Consider the following 12,946-nt stretch of genomic DNA (forward strand, 5'->3'; position numbering starts at 1 on the left):
AGTCCCTTTTCCAAAAATATTTCTTTGCAGAAAGGACATGGCTCAGATGTATTCAGCCCATGATGTCAGAATTTTTAAAAACCACATTTGGCAATCCTTTGTAGACTGGGGTGTAATGAATGGATTGTAATTTGCCTGGCTTTTCTTTTCTAGTTCATTTTTTTTGTTTCAGCTCAGACTTAATGCTAAATGACTTAATATTTCATGCATCCATCTGAATTAAATGTATATTTATGGAAGCTGGCATTGGTCAAGTATTTAGGCCCTTCCTCCCTCTTCCAAGTACAGCTGGAAGTCATATCTGATGGGCAGAATTTAAAAAAAATGTATATTAAGGCCAGTTTCTTAACAGCGGAATCTCACATAAATAATCCATTGGCATTGTGTGTGCCTTGGAGGGGGGGGAGTAGTTGCATAAATAGCTTTATGATACTTTGTTCCCCTCATATATACAATTACACTGTTAACAATAAGTAACTAACCACATCAGAGCCTATGTAGGCTAACTTGGGAGTCAGTTACTCAACAGGATTGCCAGCTGACCTAGGTATTCCTAGGCCTGTTCTTACATAGCAGAACCAGCTCTTAATTTTAAGCAATTTCTATGGACATGTTCTCTGATTATGCAATTTCGGTGACAGGTTTGGATGTGTCTGAATGATCTGTAAGCACCAGGGCTTGCTATTTCTACCTCAGAAGAACAATCATATTTCCCTCCCAGAGGCAGTGATGTTATAGTAGCGCCTCTTCCCTGGGAAAAGCAAGGTAGCTCAAGGCTGTGATCCTAAAACACTAAAGAGCATGATCTGTAGACAGATCAACAGCGTCCACCCGTGCCGGCGAACCACTTCGTCCATATCATAGTTCTTTAAAAAAATAATTAAAAAAACCCCGCGTAAACCATTGGGGTCTTCTTATCCGCATGGAGAGAGGCGGGGCTAAAAAACGTCTTCAAGGGTGTGCCGGAGTCATGGAGGGGCGGGGCTTCGCCTGGTGGAACGACTGAGTAATACGCAAAAGCCCGGGGCGGGATAACGATGGGGGCGCGGCCATGTTCTATGAGAGCGCCGCTTAGGGGCGTGCCTTTGCGCGAGCTATGAAGAGTGAGGCGGTGCGGGGGGCGTGGCTTTGCGCAATGAGGGACTCTGGCGTGTCCGTTGCGAGGTGAACCGTTTTCCAAAGCCGGTGAGTGACGGTTATTTCGGGGGGGGGGGCAAGATGGGGGTCTGAGTCTTTCTGACTGTTTCTCCCCTGAGGGCTACATGCCCGGATGGAAAAGGTTTGGCTGAGGGGAGGCTTGGTCTGACCGTAGCGGTGAGTAACTTGGCTGTCAGCTTTGAGGTGCTGTGGCTGTGTGGGGATGGAGGAGTTTCGGGAGGCTGGGAAAGCTGGCGCTTCTGCGGCTGGAGCGGGTGAGGCGAGCGCGCCCGCTGTTCGGGCCTCGTTCTGCCCGTCCTTGCTGCAACACGTCAGCCCCCCCCCTCCCCCCTAGTTTTTCCGCGGCTTCGGGGAGCAACCGAGGCCGCGAACAGGTGCCTTTAGTGAGGCACGTCGGAATCGCCGTTGAAGTAATAGGAAGGAACCTGCCCCTTTGAAAGGAGGAAAGGCGGCCAGCATCCTCGTGAGGCCCGCTGGAGATGCAGTTGGGGAAAGCAGTGCCTTGAGCCCAGCAGCCTGCCTGTAGCTCTCGCGTTAGAGCCGCTTCACTTGTAGGCAGTTGCGGGAATAAAGATGATGGGCGTAGACGCGCCATTCAGGAGCCGCGATGCTCGAGGGGAGGGAAGAGGAAGAGCACTTGTGGGGCGACCCTGGCGGCTCGTGCCGGTGCATGCTGTCCTTCTGCCATGCTGCCTAGCGAGGCTGGCTTGCTTGAGGCCATTCCTGGAGACGTACAAACCGGCTGCCCTTTTTTTTTTTTTTTTTTTTAAAAGCATGATTCTTTCGAACTATAAAGTCGCTGTTTTCTGTTAACGGTAGAACAGCAGAAGCACAGGGAAGGTGGGGGTTTTAACTTTGGGGTACTCCTCAGTCTGAGGACCGCAGGTACGCAGGAAAGATGCTTTCGTGAATTAACTGAAATAAAATGCTCCCCCCCCTCCAAAATGGCATGAGGACTAAAAAAGTTCCAGGATGTATGGAATGTTGAGAGCACCTGAGAGTCACTCAGTCGGGAGTGGTGGAAAAAATATGCACATTCAAGTGCCTAGGGTCTTTTGGGATCTTGGATGGCGAGAGTTTGTGTGGAGTAGACAATTCCCAAACTGTTTCTCCTGTGATTCCTTGTAGATCCACAGCTTGTTTTGTCTAATAGCAAATTTGGTGACCCACAGCCAATCGGTAGGGTAGTGAAACAGGGGCCTCCATAGTCAGATAATTTACGTATATCCCCAGTGGCTAAATTTGCTTTGGAAGATGGCTTTCACATGAGAGTCAGACAAAGGGAAAAAGCAGGAAGGGAAAATTAGCCTGATCAAATCATTGAGAGCTTTTACTTTTATTTATTTATTTTATTTTTTATTTATTTAGAATTTATATCCCGCCCTTCCCACGAGTGGCTCCCCTACACTCCTGGAGGGGAGATTTTTGTGTATGGTTCCCCTCCCCCCCCAAATGGTTTTTATTTCCTGTCTTTCCACACAGGTCCCTAGCTTTTTAGCTCTTAACTGGAATCTAAAATATTTTATTCTGCCTTTATTAGAGGGGTTCATTGGAGGAAGGAGGTTGCTTTTAATAAATGGGTTATAATTTGGAAATGAATTCTAAAGATTCACCTTATATTTACAAAAGCATGACTCCTATTTGGTAGAGATGGCTTTCTAAAATATTGTGATGTAAATTTGCTGTATTTGCCATTCTTTAAAATGGAGATGTTTTGATGACTGTCATATTCAGTTGTGTAAATTCTTAGTTATTGATGCTTCTGTGAATTCCTGTCAGTGTTGCAGAATTATATTCATTTTGAAAAATGAATAGCTTGCCTAGTTATGGAGTTGTTATTTACTATGGGAAAATACAACCCTAATTAACTTGTATTATGATAATGCTGAGAAGGGATGGTTCTGTTTCCAAAAATGATGTTCAGGCTTGCAGGGGGTGGGTGCTGGTGCTGGAGTATTTGTCCAAAGATTTTGAAATCAAGCCTGAAATAAGAAGGAACAGATGGATGTAACAAATGGTTGAAAGAAACACAAGGGGACAGCATGACAGTACAGAACAGGAGAAACAGCTGTCATAGCACACCAGCTGCTGAACCATTCTTGAGTGTTCTGTAAGCATTATGGCTGCTTTGATAATTGTTTCTGTGTTTGCACATAGAATAAGGCAGAATAAGTATATTCATCTAGAAGATAAAAAAGTCTCAGGTGAATGATAGACTCAAAATCCTATAAAACGGTCCCTTTACTATCAACTAATGGAATTATGTTCTACATAAGTGAATAGAAAAAGGAGCATGACAAAGTTGCATTTCCTTCCTTACTAACCCAGAAGTTCTTCAGGGTGTCAGGTATACAATTTCCATGCATGTAATACTTGCAAGCTGTATGAGAACCACCGATGGCCTGTTTTCTGCCCAGTGTTGTGGCATATACTATCATGAGGAATATTTTTGGATAAACTCGTAGTCAACCCAGTGAAAGAGCAAACTTATTGAGATAATGGGAAGGACATTTGGCATCTTGTCAGTGTCAGGAAGTGAACACACTGTTTGGAAGGCTGCACCTCTTTCTCCTAGGAGAACTTCCAGAAAAGCTTTTGATGACTTCCAGAAAGCTTTGATAAAGTTCCTCATCAAAGGCTCCTTAGAAAACTTGAGAGTCATGGAGTAAAAGGACAGGTCCTCTTGTGGATCAAAAACTGGCTTAGTAATAGGAAGCAGAGAGTCAGTATAAATGGGCAGTCTTCGCAGTGGAGGACGGTAAGCAGTGGGGTGCCGCAGGGCTCGGTACTGGGTCCCATGCTCTTTAACTTGTTCATAAATGATTTAGAGTTGGGAGTGAGCAGTGAAGTGGCCAAGTTTGCGGATGACACTAAATTGTTCAGGGTGGTGAGAACCAGAGAGGATTGTGAGGAACTCCAGAGGGATCTGTTGAGGCTGGGTGAGTGGGCGTCAACGTGGCAGATGCGGTTCAATGTGGCCAAGTGCAAAGTAATGCACATTGGGGCCAAGAATCCCAGCTACAAATACAAGTTGATGGGGTGTGAACTGGCAGAGACTGACCAAGAGAGAGATCTTGGGGTCGTGGTAGATAACTCACTGAAAATGTCAAGACAGTGTGCGTCTGCAATAAAAAAGGCCAACGCCATGCTGGGAATTATTAGGAAGGGAATTGAAAACAAATCAGCCAGTATCATAATGCCCCTGTATAAATCGATGGTGCGGTCTCATTTGGAGTACTGTGTACAGTTCTGGTCGCCGCACCTCAAAAAGGATATTATAGCATTGGAGAAAGTCCAGAGAAGGGCAACTAGAATGATTAAAGGGCTGGAGCACTTTCCCTATGAAGAAAGGTTGAAACGCTTGGGACTCTTTAGCTTGGAGAAACGTCGACTGCGGGGTGACATGATAGAGGTTTACAAGATAATGCATGCGATGGAGAAAGTAGAGAAAGAAGTACTTTTCTCCCTTTCTCACAATACAAGAACTCGTGGGCATTCGATGAAATTGCTGAGCAGAAAGGTTAAAACGGATAAAAGGAAGTACTTCTTCACCCAAAGGGTGATTAACATGTGGAATTCACTGCCACAGGAGGTGGTGGCGGCCACAAGTATAGCCACCTTCGAGAGGGGTTTAGATAAAAATATGGAGCACAGGTCCATCAGTGGCTATTAGCCACAGTGTATGTGTGTATATAAAATTTTTTGCCACTGTGTGACACAGAGTGTTGGACTTGATGGACTGTTGGCCTGATCCAACATGGCTTCTCTTATGTTCTTATGTTCTTAACTTCACATCATGGGAAGGACTAGTCTAGTCACAGCCATATGAAGTTATCTGCCTCAAGTTCAGTTGAAAAGTGGGTTTTCTTCTGTCCCTACATCATCATGGTACACTCATGCACCTCCTAGATTTCCTCATGTTTTCCTCCAGTCTTCCTCAAACCTGCTTTGCTCTGAAGTTTTGTGAGAGAATGTAGCAAAGCCTGGATAGCTGCTGTGAGAGTGGGAGCATTCAGATTATTCTAGTCCCACCCTAATGGCAACTATGTTCCTCACAGTGACCACTTCCTCCCTTTTCCTCTGGAGGGCTTTTTTTTTTGTTTTGTTTTTTTCTTAACCAGGACCTGAATATTATCATACTGATAAAATAGTACAAATGATTTTGTATTATTGTAAAAGGATGTGTATGGATTACTTCATTATTCTCTTCCCCAGACTGTTTCCCTTATCCTGGCAGCCCCATATTTTCTTCCCTTTTCCTGCTTTTTGCTGTTATCAGATGAATCATGAACAAAGAAATCTGCATGTTGTCTTGGGTGATGCACACATGGAATTCTCTGCCACAGGAGATGGTGGCAGTTACAAGCATAGATGGCTTCAAGAGGGGATTGGGTAAACATATGGAGCAGAGGTTCATCAGTGGCTATTAGTTGCAGGGTATAAATGGAACTCTCTGTCTGTGGCAAGTGATGCTCTGTATTCTTGGTGCTTGGTGGGGGCGCAACAGTGGGAGGGTTTCTAGTGTCCTGGCCCCACTGTTGGACCTCCTGATGGCACCTGGGTTTTTTGGCCAATGTGTGAGAGTATTGGACTAGATGGGCCATTGGTCTGATTCAGCATGGCTTCTTTTATGTTCTTATGAGAGACCGGTCATTCATATTGCACATTCAAGTATTTAAGAATTTTGTGTACATCCTGTGGTTAGTCATTACAGCTACAACAGTCTGTAAGATAGGCCAATTTTGCTGTCTTCATATTACAGCTTGGGGCCAGATAAAACAGTACTTTGGTTATAATCAGGAGCTCATGAATTTTTATTAATAATCTTAAATTCAGCAGAACCTACTGAACATCCTTAGGATTGCAGCCTCAAGTTTGCATTCCTGAAACACTTCCTGTCTCCAGAAAGACATTTAGGAGGATGTAAAAAACCAGTACATCTTAGTATGTTCAGGACATGTTTAATTTAGCATTTGCCAATTTCAATCATCTCGTGGTGGGGTGGGGGGAAGGGCAGTTCTTGAATGACTGACCCTGTAGCTTTGAAACAGCCCTGAGTTTTGTATCTTAGAGTGCAAATTAAGAGCAGAAGAATAATCAAGGCAAGGCATATATCTTTGTGGGATTAGTAAAATCTATCACCTTGTTGCCATCAGCTTTTTGTGGTTTGGAGGGTTTGTATTTCAGGCTGTTTCTTAAATTAGCAAAGTGTTTTTAGTTATTATGTGTGTTCTGCTTTCTGAGTGGTGAGAAGTTCCTGGAGCATTGCTTTACATGCGTTGGTTCCTTTTGGAGGAGAGCACATTGGAGACTTTTACAGTTTGCTTTGTTTACAAATATACAAATGAAGCACAGGTGGAAGCTCAGAATCAAGTCTTAAGGACAGCAGATATGCTGCCTCATATCAGATCTCCAGGGAGAGGAACCTGCACCCTAAGGCACTTCAGCCAGTTCCAGAAAGGACTGGTTGCTTCTCTGTCACTTCCAACATCTAAAAGTAAACTGCCCATCTGCTTGCTCCTTCCCTCCAACTAGGCAGGAAGCCCACCTCTTCCATGCCCTGACACTTAAAACTCATCCAGAGAAATATCTATAGTTAAGAAGATACATTGCCCTTGTTTTTGTGATGTGGAGTAGATTGATCCACAGTGATCAGAAGCAAAGCCCCAACATTACAGTTGAATCATGCAAACTACAAATAAGTGGAGTAAACCTAAATGAGTTTAAACAGATGGAGTAAGTATAATTTGCTCTGGTGCAGTGATGCTCACTCCATGGCACACAGTGAAGCATGTTTACAATCTATGTCAATCGAAAGAGTCACATGAATTACTGAACGTCCACTGCACCATGCTATTAAACACACACAACTTCACCATGTTTAGCTCAACTCTGCTGACAAAGGCAAGTCTTCTGCTTTTATGCTTACTTTTTCCTTTTAATGGCCTTTGATAGGCCAGTGGTTTTCTCTGTGGTATTCACTGGCCCTGCATTTCTTCTAGCACTACCATTTTTCCTTTGGTGTGTACCCCTGAAAAGCCCCAGAACATGAAAGAAGAGCCACAGGAGAGTTTTGAAATAGCCCCATGTGGCTTGCAAGACATGGAATGATTATCACTGTTCTAGTGCAAGTAGTATCAATATTTCTTATTTTATTCCTGAAAAATCAAGCCATAATTGTTAACCAATTTTAAATTTTCTGCATCTTGCTTCATTTTCTTCTCTCTAAGGTCACAGAAGTATCCATGGAGAGGAATTCTGTTTCTATGGCACTGACTAGAAGTTTCTAGTCCATTTCTATCTGTTGCACAGGCATGGAAGCACAAACTATGCAATTTAATTTGCTGCACTGCCAAGTAGTACTCTGCATTAAGAATCTTCCATACCTCATCTTAATTAACGTTAGGTATTTTTATACTTCTGGGCATTGGACATTGCTTGCACTGGGGCACTTGTGTTGTTGTTTTTGACACTTAAGTGGTCTCTAAAGGCTGCAGCACATTTGTGCCAATGCATAATATACAAATAATAAGTATGTCAGAGCTGCCTGTTGTAGGTTAGAAACCTGTGCTGAAGTCTTATTTAAATTTGTATAGTGTTTTTTAATTCTTTTCTGAATTAGTTCTATATCAGCATTTATATAGACTTATAAAAAGGAAACATCCTTTCAGACAGTATTGTAGTAACATTTCTTTTCAGTTGATATATTCTCTACTTCTCCATCACTGGGGTGTGTATCTTAAGGGAAGTGATGGGGGATGGGGAAAGGAGGACAAATGGATTTCTTTTTCAGAAGGTTATTACCATGTAGGAAAATACATCATGCCATTTCTGTAGGATCAGGCTTAGCATAAGTGCCAGAACCAACCAGTATGGGTTGGGCAATATAACTTCCTCACCTGCAAATAAAAGGACTATACATGGTAAGCCAGATGTTCTGTTTTCCTTGTGGGGAGGAAGAAATAATGAGCATGGTATAATACAGATGTTCAAAGGACTGCTGAAGAATCCTTTCCCCAACATGAAGGAATCCATTCTAAGTGTTATTCAGTTGATGCCAGAGGCTCATGTTGCAACGTTGCAGATGTTGTGTAGAGAAGCTTCGGTGTCAAACACTGCTTCTCTTCACTGAGTGGGCTATAATACCATCAGGAACCTTTGCTCTTGTTCTTGGTTGGCCATTCTAATATATTCCTTGACCTCAGGTTGGTATTGGTATCTTTTTATTGTACTGTGGTGTGAAAGCAATTAAATAGGAACAGATTTTAGAGGGATTTTTCAATTCTGGATGAAAGTAGTCAGTGCTTTTTCAACATCCAATTTATGGTATTCCTTTAGGATCAGTATCCTAAAGTTTTTGGACAAAAAGAAGACATAGCTCTTGATCTCTGTGAAAAGTGAGTTAACTTTAGGGATAAGCACTGGATTATGTCCTAATGTGACTATTTCCTTGTGAAACATGCAGAGCCTGACCAACAGGAATGTTTTTATTTGTCACTACTACTGTAAAAATAATCTTGGGTATCAGGAATTCCAGGGATACTGTAAGTATAGATTTGAAAGACAATTGGCTTAGTGCGTTAAACCTGTTAATTGTGTTTTTCAGTAAATCAACTACAAGTTAGGAAAGCTTTTACTGTATTCCAAGGCACATGAAACTATTTTTTAACCACCAAGTCACAGCTGATTTATGGTGACCCCGTTCAGAGATGGTTTGCCATTGTCTGACTCTGCATTAACAACCCTGTACTTCCTTTATGGTTTTCCATCCACGAACTAACTAGGGCTGACCTTGCTTAGCTTCCAAGATCTGACAAGAGTGGGTTAGTCTAGACTATCCAGAACAGGGCTGAAACTACTGTACTAGTGAGGAATGCATCCTTTAAAGTTCAGACAGGACTGTGCTTAATTTTTACTGTATATTTGTTGGTTGCAAAGTGATAGAAATGCTAGCTGAAATTGAAGAGTTGGATTCTTTGCCTCATGAGCATATGGAAAAAGACTTTTTCTTGCCTTCCCCTTTTCCAAGCCCATTAGCTTCACTGGACGCCCTTGAGTTCTAGTAATTTGGGAGGAGAAGAAAAATTTCTCTTTGTCATTTCTTTCTACCCTGCTTAATTTTATAAACCTCTATCATGTTCCTCCCTTAATCATCTAAAAGTTCCAGGCTTTCCTCACAGGGAAAGTTTTCAACCCTCTAATCATCTTGGTTGCCCTCCTCTGTACTTTTCCCAGCTCTGTGATGTCTTTTTGACCAGAACTGTACACTATTTGAAGTGAGACCACTATAGATCTATACAGAGGCATTATAATATTGGCTGTTTTATTTTCAGTCCCTTTCCTAATAGTCCCTAACATAGAATTCACCATTTTCACTGCTGCAAGCGCACTGGGTTGACACTTTCATTGAGCTATCCACTATGACTCCAGGATCTTTTCTCCTCTCAGTCTCAGCAAGTTCAGACCCCATTAGCCTATACTTGAAGTTGGGGTTTTTTTGTCCTAATGTCTCAAAAGAAAATAGTGAAAATCCTGTTCAAGGGCATGCTCCACCCCTCCAAAGCTTCTGAATCTTTACAAAGTACTGCTTGCATTCTTTCAAGTATAAGAGCTAGAAAACTTTCTATACTTACATTCTTTGTAAGTATAAGAGCTAGAAAACTGTGTTTCTAAAATGGGGAAATTGATTCTCAATATGATGGGGGGTTTTGCCTGGTACAAAATATTTTGTGCGGCTGCTATGAGTGTAGTGTTATAGTGCTTATAGGCCTTTTTGTAAATATCATTACTCTTTTATTTTTATTTATTTAAGACATTTTCTATGTGACTTTTCTGCCCAAATAGAATCTCCCAAGATGGTAGACATCCAACAATAAAAAAATCTCAAAATTAAATTACAAAATTTGTGCATAATTTGGTAAAAACATATAAATACATAATGCCACAATCAGAGAGGAGGCCAATAACAGTTGCTGGAAGTATGCCAAGCAGAACAAAAAAAGTCTTCACCTGCTGGCAGAAGGCAGCAATAGAAGGAGACAGATGAATTTGCCTTGAGAGTGAGTTCCAAAGTTTTAAGATTCCATTGGGCCTGTTGTCTTGTTTTATAAGTCAGCTGTGACTTGACGGCAAAAAAGCAACACAAAAACAATTTTACAGTCATTGTTTTTGTGTTGCTTTTTTGCTGTCAAATTGCAGATGACTTATGGCAACCCTGTAGGGTTTTCCAGGGATCATTTTTAGAGAAATAGGTGGCGGAGCTCATTAGCATAACTCATTAGCATATGCTGCCTCCCCTCCAGCCAAAAGCAACCTGATGCAAGAAAGGAGAGCCCTGGGCGAGCGAGGCCTGCTTGGACTGGCTAGAGATCCAGCCAGCCCAAGCAGGCCTCACTCACCTACAGTTCTCTTGGGCCACCCCGCCCCACAGTCAAAAGGCCTGCAAGCCACTTGCTGCCCAAAATCACATAAGAAGTGGAGAAAGGGTGGTGTGGGCTTCTCCAAGGGTTAATGAGGGCTGCTGGGGGTGTGGCAAAGCCCTGGTGGCTGGCCGCTCTCCTAATCCAGGGATTGTTATGCAGCTGCACGTACTATTCAAGGGACAAGGTAGGTGGAGAGGAGGAGGGGGAACTGTCAGAAACTGTGATGAGGAGGAGGGGGAACTGTCAGAAAGGTTCAGAAGCTGTGCTCCTGTGAGCTCCTGCTGAATCTGAGGCCTGGGGTTTTCAAGCCAAGAGATGTTCAGAGGTGTTTTGCCATTGCCTGCCTTTGTGCCATGACCTGGTATTCCTTGGAGGGCTCCCATCCAAATACTAGCTGGGGCTGACCCTGCTTGTTCTTCCTTGCAAATCAGTCATAGCAGAACAATGTGTGTTTGTGAGAAATTTGTGCCTAATGGAACCTTGTCTGTTTTTCAAGATAAGTGGAGGTCCTCTGAAGACTTGAAAGAGAGGGGGAGATCTTATTCTCCTCTCTTTTGCCTCCTGACTTTATTGATTTTTCCTTTTTTGGAGTCTTAAACTCTCCAAATTGTCTTTCCACTTTTTACATTTTCCTGCAAACTTTGTTCCTACAGGTTTGTAGAAATATCTTTATCCCTGGTGGCTCCACTGTACTGATTTTATTTTATTGGCACAATGGAGTCAAATTGAGAATTGGATGTATGGTGATTTTTGCCAGGTTTTTCATACAGTTGCCAAGGATGAGAATTATAATGAAATACAGTATATGTTTATACAGGGCCTTCAGTATACCCTGAGTCTTGTGTTGTTATACAACTTCTAGGTCAATATTTGCACAGAACATTTCCTATGCCTTATATACATCTCTTGTCGCACAGCACTATTTGAATTATATTGGTGCTTTATGGTAGTGTTTGAGAAGTTGTTTGCCTTCATTGACTTTTGATCATGACCTCTTTTAGGTGATTTAAGCAAGGAATTATCAGCCTTTTCAGCTCCCTTTGGGGGAAGATATAGTTATGCGGATGCTGAATATTTTTGCGCCCTGTTTGATTTCCCCAATGCATTGTACTGTGAAGGTTTTCTTTAGTAACATGTTTAGTGAGCTGTTCCCAGCTCTCACTTATAATTTTTTTCTGTTAGGGAGTGTTAATGAAGCATTGAGTCATACACATTCTGTTTACTGAGGTTGTCTGTCTATCTGAAGATTCCTGTTGGTGCTGTTTCACTTTGGAGAGCATGAGCATTGTGCCCAATGGCATTGCCATCTGAGTGCTGACACTGGTTTTTCTGAATTTGGACCCAATCATCACTGCTACTAGGCATATGGCAAAAATACTGAAAACTACCAAAGCAGCTGTTGCCTGCATTTGAAATGGCAGGCATGTTAGCAAATGATTTAGGGGTCATCCTGCCAGACAACAGGGGATTGCAGAAGCAAAAGTGGAGGTGTAAACTGGCTGCTCAAAACAAGGGAGTACAAAACAGAGCATCAAACTGAAACAGAAAGCAATTCAGACAGCTGTAAGGAGATCTTTGGTGCCAAAATTCTCATGCCGCCTTGCAGCAGCTCTCAGCAGCCCATGTTAGCTGCCACTTCTCCTGCAGCAAAAATGCAAAGTGATCAAGAGGTGGTGAGCATGTAGGCCAGTAGCCTGTGTTAGCTGCCTGCCACTTCCCCTGCAGCACAAAAGAAAGCGATCAAGAAGTGATCTAGATGGGTAGCCATATTGGTCTGAAGCAGCTGAATAAAGTTAGAGTCTCGTGGCACCTTGAAGACCAACGAAGTTTTATTCAAGGTATGAGCTTTTGTGTGCAAGCACACTTTTTCAGATACAGTGGAATGAAAGAAAACCATTCAAACTTATAGACAGAGGCTTTCTTCTATTTCATTCTGTCTGAGGAAGTGTGAGTGCGCATGAAAGCTCATACCCTGAATAAAACTTCATTGGGCTTCAAGGTGCCACGGGACTCTAACTTTGTTCAAGAGGTGGTGAGTGTGCAGGTCAATCCTGCTTCCTTAGAAAATGCCTTTATTGCTCTGGTGTATTTTCAGGAGTGACTGACCAACTTCTTTAATAATGAGATGGTCAGAAGGGAGCAGTCTCAGCAGAAAGACACAGCTCTTCAAGTGGCCCCCCCACCTCTTCAACCTACCTCCTGCCTAAGAGGCAGGTTACCCAGGGGGCCAGATGCAATCACTGAGGTCTTTCCTTCTGGGGGAGGAGATTTATGACTGTGATTCTGGGCGCTTGGAGTCTGACTCAGATAAGGGAGCTACTGGATGAAGAACATCTCTTGACAGGCTTTTCAGTCTCACTAAAGGG

General features: G+C 42.8%; 1 protein-coding gene across 6 annotated transcripts in view; it reads left to right on the top strand.

Annotated features, from left to right (window-relative positions):
- The first annotated feature begins 1,210 nt into the window (after positions 1 to 1,210).
- PPFIA4 (PTPRF interacting protein alpha 4) overlaps positions 1,211 to 12,946 on the top strand; it is a 285,024-nt gene continuing 273,288 nt past the window's right edge. For 4 of the 6 annotated variants that reach the window (XM_060231093.1, XM_060231095.1, XM_060231097.1 and 1 more), the window contains exon 1: positions 1,219 to 1,314. The gene's annotated coding sequence lies outside the window, so the exon portion shown is untranslated. Of the gene's footprint in view, positions 1,315 to 12,946 lie in introns of all 6 variants that reach the window. The other 2 variants (XM_060231094.1, XM_060231096.1) reach the window with 2 other exon arrangements.

The sequence above is a fragment of the Heteronotia binoei genome, chromosome 2 (assembly GCF_032191835.1).
Source record: "Heteronotia binoei isolate CCM8104 ecotype False Entrance Well chromosome 2, APGP_CSIRO_Hbin_v1, whole genome shotgun sequence".
NCBI lineage: Eukaryota > Metazoa > Chordata > Lepidosauria > Squamata > Gekkonidae > Heteronotia > Heteronotia binoei.